The sequence below is a fragment of the Euprymna scolopes genome, chromosome 18, assembly GCF_053919585.1.
Source record: "Euprymna scolopes isolate OS-2025 chromosome 18, ASM5391958v1, whole genome shotgun sequence".
Lineage (NCBI taxonomy): Eukaryota > Metazoa > Mollusca > Cephalopoda > Sepiida > Sepiolidae > Euprymna > Euprymna scolopes.
The window spans coordinates 58,457,082-58,468,632 of NC_136499.1; the positions used below are offsets into that span (position 1 = coordinate 58,457,082).

General features: G+C 32.2%; 1 non-coding gene across 1 annotated transcript; it reads left to right on the forward strand.

The window, feature by feature from the left end:
* Positions 1 to 1,072: 1,072 nt before the first annotated feature.
* Trnam-cau (transfer RNA methionine (anticodon CAU)) lies at positions 1,073 to 1,144 on the forward strand. The gene has a single exon. It is a non-coding gene; the product is annotated as a tRNA-Met (tRNA).
* The last annotated feature ends 10,407 nt before the right edge of the window (positions 1,145 to 11,551 follow it).

The window sequence follows — 11,551 nt, forward strand, 5'->3', positions numbered from 1 at the left end:
GTGTGTGTGTGTGTGTGTGTGTGTGTGTGTGTGTGTGTGTGGTCACGAATAGGCTCCTATATGGTTGACTATTTTAAAAAACTGATTACATATAATGATAGAAGATGTATCGAGACACAGGAATGGGTATGTTTGATCTAGCAGAACGGTGGTTCATTAAAATTGTGGGGTCTGCGATCGCGCCTGGTCCACAAAGTATGGAAATAAAACAATTAAAAATTTAAAAAAAAAACGTCTGCAAGTGTTTTTGATATAGATGTACATAAGAATACTTTGATAAGTATGCTGTAACTTAAATAGGGATGGTATAATAAAATTTTGGGGTCTGCGTTCGCGCCTGGCTTCAATAGAATGGAAATAGCCACAAACTTTAATAAAGACTTTTCATATCTATCTGCGTAAGTATACTTTGATTATTATGTTTCAGTTTGTAGAAATATGGTATAATAAAATTATGGGGTGTTCGTTCGCACCTGACTTCCATAAAATTGAAATATGTCACAAAGTTTAACAAGGTTTTTTTTTTATATAGATCCACAGGATATTGTGATAAGTGCATCAGTGTGAACAGGTATGGTATAATAAATTATGGGGTTTATCTATGTTATTTTTACTTTCATCATATCTTGATTTGGTTTTGATACCTTCAAATTTGAAGCTATCTCTTTACAACCCTTCCTTTTCATAACCTATCATACTTTCATAAATCAGAGTCTATTTTCTGTAGGCTGTTTTTTTGAACCCAGTCAACGACGGGTACTTTTACTAGTATATATATATATAGTGTGGTCATGAATTCACAGCTTTTTTTTTATAACTGTGGTTAAGCTTCATATCATTGGACACGCACATACATACAAACAAGCAATAAACACACTTGCATACAGATATATGTATATATGGATAAACACGTTTACCTATTACAGAAAATGTTCTTTTTGAGAATACTTTCGGTTGGGCGTGGTTGTAGATGTCGTTTGCCCAAGCAAGGTTATTTTTAATGTCACTTAACGAGATTGCCTCTTTGAAAAGAAAGCAATTTAACGATAATATCGCCCGTCCGTATTTGTCGAGCAGAGTGGCGCAGTGGAAGCGTGCTGGGCCCATAACCCAGAGGTCCGTAGATCGAAACTACGCTCTGCTAACTTTTTTTTTGACTGATTATAATGTTAATTGTCTGAGATTGTAACAGTTTATAGAGAAGCATGACATTATTGGGATCTTCGTTTACGAAAAGATATGCGTTATTGCTAATTATAACTTGACGTGCTAATTTTAACGTATATCTTATTATAAATTTTCCTAATGTCGGTCTGTCTGTGGGTGTGTGTGTGTGTGTGTGTGTGTGTCACGCGGTTTATCTCAGCCTACAGGCAATCCACCCAGGCAAGTAAGGTACCGAAATGAAGCTTATGACCCAGCGGCTGTTTTAATGATATTTATATCCATGTTTGGTGTATAGAAATGCAAAAAAGAAAAAGAAAGAAAAAAGAAAAAAAAATGCAATTTACTAAACAACGTTTTATTTACTGGATATTTTTCCGGTACAAGGACTCAAGTTTGCACAGCTGGGCAAACTTGGGTTCTTGCATATATAATAGATCGTCAAGTTATATATATATATATATATATATATATATATATATATATATATATATATATATATATACTAGCAAGAAGACCCAACGTTGCCAGGTATTGAATGAGGATCATTGAATGTTCTACATTTCCAATGGAAATCTGTGAAATCAAACATTCGTCAATCAAATCGATTAATTGCATGCTTTAGTCGGGAACCCATCACGGTGCACTGGGAGAAATCTCGCATGTCTCCCCACTATGACTTACTCAATAATACTGGGTTAGTGCAAAAATAATGTCGTTTGTGACGTTCAACTATAGATATATAAAAAAATGACATTATTTTTGCATCAACCCAATACATCGCATTGTAACGAACCTTCTGTTGATTTTATAAATTATTTTCCTATCATTGAATTAAAGTCTAAAATGCAAAAGCCAAATATGATTCTAAACAGAAACATTTTTTTTAATGCGACCCTGTCTTATCAAATAACATACTGTTGATTTTATATGTCGGGTCTTCTGCTTGTGTGCAAATATAACTTTTCAAATATACTTGTGACATAGTTGCTGATTCTCTGTTTTGAATGTTACTTTTCACTGCCTTTGTTCAGGATTGAACTCAGCACCTTTGGGTAACTGTAAACTTTGATACAATTACCCAAAGGTGCTGCTATGTCCCAGAGCCTAGCTGGAGTCCGAACACGGTACCCCCGTAATAATAATAAAGGGTTGGGTTCGAGACTCCTAACAAACGGTTTCCTAGTTCGATACAAAACACCTGATGAAGGCCGGAGAGCAAAACGGCCGAAGCGTTGTGACTCTAACATCCAAGATGAGGAAGTCAGTCCGACAATCTCAATCAATGAAAACACCTCATCTCAAAAATACAGACAAAAGAAAAGGCGTTATTCTGGAAGTACCTGTAAATAAATGACTGTAATTTCAATTGAAAAAAGTGAGTCGCTTTCCTTGTCTTTTGTTCCTTGCAACTGTCTGCATACAACGTGTGGGTCAAAAATCTTGATATGTAGCAACTACATTACAATTAGAAAAATGTATGTGTTAGAGAGTGGTCGGACAGAAGCAGTAAATTATCTGTTTATCTAATTATCTCTGTATCTATATATTTATCTGTTTATATATCTATCTATTTATCTATCCATCTATATATATATATCTAACTATCAGTCTATATAATTATCTATCCATCTATCTAAAACAACAGAGATTTGAATTGTCATGTTTTGACAGGTTGTCAAACATGTCAAATTCTGGGACAAGTCAGTTGTGCCGGGAAGTATCCAAACGGGGACAGACGTGACGTGCAAAGTGTCATGTGTTCCGGTTTGCACAAGCATAGTGTTGAGTTGGATTTCAGACGCCAAGAGATACAAATGGGCTAAACTGGATCTCCCCATAAGGTGGGGGGAGAAGTCTCAGAATGGAGACGTAGACGAACCACCCTAAGCCAAAATCATCGATCACTCCTCTGCTATGACGAATACCTAGGAATGAAATAAATACATAAAATCTCATATCGTCTTGGGTCCTGTTTTGAATGTTTCTTCTAACAGATTCCAGCTCTTCCAAGGATGGTTGACGAACCTACAAGAAAAATAATAGCAGAACAGGTATGTTGTCAATGTATATTTTCCCAGGGTAAAATATTACGATTGTAAATGTATATTCATATGGACTTTCTTTTGCGTAATTTCCAGCAAAATCTAAGGCTCGAAAAAAAAATTTGATTGTGAGAACAACTACCAAGGCGAAAGCAATAGTCCAAACAATCAAAATTAATACCGATCCTAATCTAAAAGAAAAATTCTAATCAATTTATCTAATCTGAATGCATCAAATTTATAGAAATTTTGTTCACATGAAAAAGAAATAAATTTGAAAATTTTAGAAAACCGAGTAATTTTTGTTATTAAATGAAAAAAAAAATGAATAGTTTGTTGGATTGCCGTGTTAATTCTTATTTCAGTCACATAAATTCTTTAGAGTGAAATGATTTTGGCATTTCTTCCAAACAAATTATCTCTACTTAAACCATGTTTGTAATAATAATAAAAATGATAATTAAAAAACAGTAAGTTATAGCGGGTTTGGCACTTATGTTTAACACAAGTCGAGATACACAGTTGCCACGCTATAATTCAAAGAAAGAAGCCGCACTTTTTGCGGTAAACAGGCAATTTGGTGTTTCTATATTATTCGAGCAAACAAATATTCAATTACACGTAAAAAAAATGGTACCTACGTAATTGTTATGGCGAAAATACTAACATATCCAAAAATTATGAAAAACGAGGAGATAGAAAATTAATTGACAAATGCAATAAAAATAACATGTATTTTTGCATTAAATAACCCGCGCTGAAATAGTAACGTCAATATTTAGAAATCAATTATTTAACATAGGGAGAAGAGGGTGTTTTGTTACTATTCTGTACTTTCACCTAACAATTTAATAAAAATGATATCATAAAACTCGGATTTAACTTGTAAGTATTATTTAACAAATAGCGCGGGTCGTTAAATGCAAAAGCACCAAATAACATTTATTTTATCCAAATTAAATTGTGAAAACATTTATTTTATCAAAATATAAAACATTTATGCATTACACGGGCGGGGTCATTTTGTTTTGTTGAGTTTCATTGAATGACCGATAGAGGGTGCAACTTTTCAATCTTCATCAGCAGTGACTATTATTAAGACTATCCCGCAAGGATCGGTGGCACAGTGGTTAGAGTACTGGGAAAAATCGATTGTAAAAGTGATATTCTCTTCAAGGTTCAATCCTCAGTGTGGGCGACTGAAAAATACATTTGCGAATTACTTAGGACCTCTATCCAGTCATGGCTGATGGAACAAGAGCACGCTACCCCCGTGAAGTAAATAAAGGGTTCCGCTCAAAATTCCGTCGTAACTCCCAAGTCCAACAGAAACATTCCCGAGTTCGACAAGATACACCTGAAGAAGGTCGGAGGTTATATCGACCGAAACGTTGTGAAAATCACACTCAAGATGAGAACAGTAGTCCGATGAATACATACCATATTTTTGCTATAGTTTTACTTTAATTCAAACAATATTTTATTAAAATTCTATCTTTCTCTTGCAGCGAGTTTTTTTTTCGTTAAATTTTTTGAAAAAAAAAATCCAATGGTGCTTCAGTTAAAAAAAAAAAAATGCTTTAAAATTGATTGAAAAAAAAAACACAATGTTGCTTTAATATCTATGAAAATTCTATTTTCTTACGATGAGTTTCTTATGACGAGTTTCTTATGATGAGTTTCTTATGACGAGTTTCTTATGATGAGTTTCTTATGACGAGTTTCTTATGATGAGTTTCTTATGACGAGTTTCTTATGACGAGTTTCTTATGATGAGTTTCTTATGACGAGTTTCTTATGATGAGTTTCTCATGACGAGTTTCTTATGACGAGTTTCTTATGATGAGTTTCTTATGATGAGTTTCTTATGATGAGTTTCTTATGACGAGTTTCTTATGATGAGTTTCTTATGATGAGTTTCTTATGATGAGTTTCTTATGACGAGTTTCTTATGATGAGTTTCTTATGATGAGTTTCTTATGACGAGTTTCTTATGACGAGTTTCTTATGATGAGTTTCTTATGACGAGTTTCTTATGATGAGTTTCTTATGACGAGTTTCTTATGATGAGTTTCTTATGACGAGTTTCTTATGATGAGTTTCTTATGACGAGTTTCTTATGATGAGTTTCTTCTGACGAGTTTCTTCTGACGAGTTTCTTATGACGAGTTTCTTATGACGAGTTTCTTATGATGAGTTTCTTATGACGAGTTTCTTATGATGAGTTTCTTATGACGAGTTTCTTATGATGAGTTTCTTATGACGAGTTTCTTATGACGAGTTTCTTCTGACGAGTTTCTTCTGACGAGTTTCTTATGATGAGTTTCTTATGACGAGTTTCTTATGACGAGTTTCTTATGACGAGTTTCTTATGATGAGTTTTTTATGACGAGTTTCTTATGATGAGTTTCTTATGACGAGTTTCTTATGACGAGTTTCTTATGACGAGTTTCTTATGATGAGTTTCTTATGACGAGTTTCTTATGACGAGTTTCCGTTAAATTGTTTGAAAAAAAAAGGCAATGTTCCTATTTACTAGCCTCCCTGCAAGAACAGAGTTAAACTCAAAGTCGGTTTTTAATGTGGGATAGGAACAAATATAAAAATTGCTTCAGTTTAGAAGGATTTCTTCTCCACTGACTGAGGACAGAAAAGAGGATGTGTAGTATCAGAACAGATACTACACTTTGCTCCTAGCCAAAAAGGTAAGTAATGTTGCTTTAATTAAAAAAATGTATTTTTTAATAAATGATTTGACAATATATTTGGATACATTTTTAAACAATCACTTTTGGTTTGCAAGTATTTTTTCACGTATTTATTTTGTGTGTTATTTGACCAAGAAGAAATTCTGTTTTATTAAATTTAGACGAGAAAACAATTCAATGGATAAATGTAAAGGTTAAGCGTGATGCTCTTTTTTAATGTTAGTAGGAGGTGTTTTGTAACTATTCCGAGAAGAAATTGAAGTTATTGCCTCTAAAATTGGCGCCGTCCGTATAATGCATAAGTGCAAAAAACAATTTACGTTCAAATTCAACGTAGAAAATAATATCCTTCTAGACTGAGGCAATTTTTTATTTTTGTTCCTATCCAGAGTGCCCCTTTTTGTGGAGCAAGATTTTCCCCACATTAATAACCGATCTTGTGTCTAACCTGCCCTTGTGAGAGAGGCAAGTAAAATATTAAAAAAAATAAATAAATAAACAACGTAAAAGTTTTCTCTGAGACAGGAAAAAAAAAACAAACAGAATTTTTCATTTTGATTTGAAAAAATCCACGTTTTTTTAAACCCCTTTTTACTCCCTGGGGACGAAACCATAATTTTTCCTGGGTCAAATATTACATTTCCAGATGGATATCCATGTGGCCTTACTTTTGAGTAATTTTCAGCAAAATCTAATGATCAGAAAAGATTCTATGTACCAAAAAGTGCTATTTTGGCAATTATGACCGCTTTTAACCCCCTTGGAACGCAACTAGAATTTTCCCGGGATCAAATATTATGTTTTCAGATGTATATCATGTAGTCTTGCTGTTGGGTAATTTTCAGCAAAATCTAATGGTTGGAAACGATTCTATGTCCCGAAATGTGCTATTTTTGCCCATTTTGGATTAAAAATCACCATTTTCATCCATTTTGCCCCCCCCTCTGGAGGACGAAACTAAAATTTTCCCAGGATAAAATATTATGTTTCCCGATGTGGTCTTGCTTTTGGGTAATTTTCAGAAAAAATCAAATGATCAGAAGATATTCTATGTCCTCAAAAGTGCTATTTTTGCCCATTTGGACCCCTTTTGACCCTCCTGAGGAAGCAACCAAAATTTTCCCAGGTCAAATATTTCCAGATGTATATCCACATAGTCTTGATTTTGAATAATTTTCAGCAAAATCTTATGCTCAGAAAAGATTCTATGTCCTTATTTTTGGTCATCTTGACTGCTTTTGACCCTCTGGGAACGCAACTAAAATGTTTATCAAAAATCCAAGAATGCTACATTTCCTCCCTCGGGTAGTTGTAACTTCATGCAAAATTTCAGAAAAATGAAATGAGTAGTTATTGATAATTTTGGGAATGAACAGACAAACAGACGAACAGACAAGGGTGAATTCTAAGATCCAAATCCGACTAAGTCAGTGAATCAATAATAATAGTATTAGTATTATTATTATTATTATTATTATTATTATTATTATTATTATTATTATTATTAATAATAATAATAATAATAATAATAATTCCGATTGTAATTTTAATTTTAAAATGTAATTGTAAAATTTATTCTCAATTTAATGAAATTGCAATTCGAGATTCACGTGTAAACTTTACAATAATACGCTGTTACCAAAATTGACGCGATATACAGAAATAACCATTCTTAAAATATTAATCAACTTATTGTTAAATTGATGGAAAATAGCGAGTGTATATTCGTGAGCAAAAAAAAAAGAAATGGGCCAAACAAATTTTATATATTTTATTGCACTAAAAGCTATATTGAACAAAGAACAATTGAACAAGGAAACTTAAACGAGACTAATAACACAGAATAAGACATTTACTTTAATAAATGCTTAGCATGGAACCGCATTCCCTTTTGATTTCTTTAAAAGATCAATCCTTTTAGACATGCTTTCAACCAAAGTGAAACATTGTGAAAAGGAGATGCTATTCCATTCGCTTTGCACAGCTTCCCACAGCTTCCCACAGTTTGTCATTGTTCGAAAAAGTTTTTCAGTCAATGCACGATATATTAGGGACCAAATATTCTCAATTGGGTTTAAGTCGGGGGTTTGACCTGGCCAAAACATCACATCAATTGAATTATCAGAAAACCATGTTTTGTGACTTTAGCAGTGTGTGCAGGGGCATTATCATGTTGAAAAATAATGTTCTGGGATATTCTCAGCTTCTGGATAATTAGTAACTATCCTGTTTTTAATATTCGAATATATTCCTTTGTATTGATTGACTTCTCACATCTAATAAGTTCCCCAACTCCTGCTGCAGTAAAAGTTCCCCATACCATTATCCCTCCATTCCCGTGTTTAATTCTCATTTTTATGCAACTTGACAAAAATCTTTCTCCAGTTCTTCGATTGCACCGTTCGGGAGCATCAGGAGCATCACTAACAAGACAAAATCTTGATTTATCTAACCAGAAAACATTCCCGAACCAGTCTGTATCTTTCTTGCCATAGCATGAGAAAAATCTTTCTATCATTGATGTTCTTCTTAGATAAAAATGGCTTCTTTGCACACCTTTTAGAGAAAAATCCCATTTCTTTCATTCGTCTAGATATTGTATATCTAGAAGGAGAATTTTCAGCCCCTGTTTTGAATTCTTTTGCTATGGTCAACATAGGTTTTCTTTCAATCCTTCAAAACAGTTAATTTAAGCCTGTAATCGTCCTTCAAAGTGGATGCTCTAGGGCGACCAGATCCAGATTTCCCTTTTACCAAGCATTCGACTTCGAACCTTTGACCAATTCGCTTCACTACAGAAAGAGATGTTTTCACATTTTCTTTTCTTAAAATATCCAAAATCTGCTTGTAAGTCATTTTAGAGTGCCTTAATCCTGCAATTCGGTTTTTTATATCCTCGCCAAAATGCGGTCTTACCATTTTTAGGATTAATTTTTCCACTTAGTAGTATATGCTATAATAATAATGATCTGCAAAATAGAAATTTTAAGTAAAAATTAACAAAAATTCATGGAAAAATATTGAAAAATCGATTTCATCCTTCTTTCATTCTTGGCCCATTTTTTTGCTCATGAGTGTATATGAACATGTGTTCATATCTGTTGTGTGTGCATGAGTGTATCTGCATATATATATATATATATATATATATATATATATATATATGTATTTTAATATTGATTTTGTTATTATTATCAAACATTGTTGACAAAATATTTATATGTTAACGTTTAAACTGCAAAAACCGTGTATATAGCCATATATAGTGCTCAAAAGATTATAATCATTGAATTGAATTCCGATAATCTGATTTTTTGAATATTTTTCAACCTGGAATATATATATATATATATATATATATATATATATATATATATATATATTAGTGATGGGACGATTCCATTATTTTTCCTGATTCCGATACAATTACCGATTCTGATACAATAATCGATTCAGATTCTTTATACATCTCTATATATTTAACTATAACAGTTGTATTTTTTTTCTGATTACCGTAAAAATACACATGTTAAATATGCAAATATTTTCCTAAATGTGAGGGACGATCTATCGGTTTTAGCTTAACTGATTGTTTAAAATCAACAAATATTTATTATTTTATCATTATTACCAGCAATGAAAGATTTAGCTTTAAACAAAATCAGATAAAAAAGACAACTAAAAGAATCGTTTTGGCATCGGAAAATCGGTACAATTTTTTCCGATTTCGATACCGATTCCTATATCCTAAAATATTCCAACAATTGCGATTTCCGATTCTGATTAATCGTCCCAACACTATTATATATATATATATATATATATATATATATATATATATATATGTTATTTGTTTTTGTTTTTTGCGATACGTTTTTAATTCAATTACTTACGAAAGTGCATTTTTACCTAAATGCAAGTTGGGAATAATTTTCCCTTTAACTAAGACGGTACCCCCATATGGGGAGCGGCATATATATTGTTTTTAAAATATAATTATCCACTGACACGTGTTTCGTCGTCTACGACTCATCAGAGTGGCTGCATCTAGCAAGATTCGAAATCGGGACCCCACGATGTGTGTGGGTGGGGGGATGTGGGTGTGTGTGTGTGTGTGTGTGTGGTATGTGTGTGTGTGTGTTCGCTTATAAAGGTATGTATTTTGAGGTGGGTGTAGATAGGTAAGTCTATATTGATAAAGTTGGAATATGATCTAAATAAATACTAAATTAATGTAAGACCAAATTAATAAGTAAAATAAAGTGATTTTTTTCTGAATTTTATCGAATTAATTAACAGGAAATTTGATTTTAAATAGTTAAGGGTTTATTAAAAAATGTAAGAAAGAATATTGTGTGAGTATCTGGGGATATCGACTTTGGTGGCATATGCTTGTGTATGCATACGCGTATATGCATATATACATACAGGTGTGTATATTAATATATGCATATATATATATATATATATATATATATATATATATATATATATATGTATATATATATATATATATGTGTTTGTGTGTGTGTGTGTGTGTGTGCACATCTGTGGTGTAGGCATATGAAATTTTGCAGTAATATATATATATATATATATATATATATATATATATATATATATACACTTGTGTTTATAAGAAGGAATGGGATTATGAGAAAAAAAAAAGGGGGCACGATCAGAAGTACGGTTATAGAGTGAGGTCACCTAGTGAGATCAAGAGTTTAAGCATATGGCGAAAATGGACCCTGACCATCCCCAAAATCGACACCCCAGGCATAAATAAACATCAAAGAATACGAAAATAAAAGGGAGATAATAAAAGATGGCGAAAGAATTTGGTGCTTAAGATGTTTACCTCCCAGATTTCAAGCACACAGTCCCATTCCCCTTTATCCATCAAACCCTTTTTTCTTTTTCTTCTATTTCGATCTTTTCTGTTCTTTATTATTTCTTCAAATAGAAAATTTTTTGCATAAAATAAGGATAAATGAAAATTTTGTGTAGGCCTGAAAAAGTCACAACAGAAACATGTATGCACATTTGTAGCCAATAATGTTTGTATAAATAAATAAACTATAATTACGTTCTGCTTGTCATTTAGCATTTTTTCATAAACAACGCAGTTTCAATGGATTGGCATCTAGGAAACTGCAACGATACAGTCACTGTTTTATATATAGAGTAGTTTCTTTCCAAGAACTACTCGTATATATATATATATATATATATATATATATATATATATATATATATATATATATATATATATATATATATATATATATATAACTACTTCATTTACTCACATAAAATTAATATACGAAAGTATAAATTTATGCGTAAACCTTAAGTATTTACCTAGAGTGGATGAAACGCGGAATATTCAGTTTAGCTTAATCGCCATATATATTTTATAACTTACCATATATATATATATACACTGTATATGTATATATATATATATGTACTGTGTATATCAATAATATAAAGCTAAATGTCTGTGTGTGTGTGTGTGTGTGTGTGTGTGTGTGTGTGTGTGTGTGTGTGTGTGTGTGTGTGTCTGGTAACGAATAGGCTCCTATATGGTTGACTATTGCTAAAAAACTGATTACATATAATGATAGAAGATGT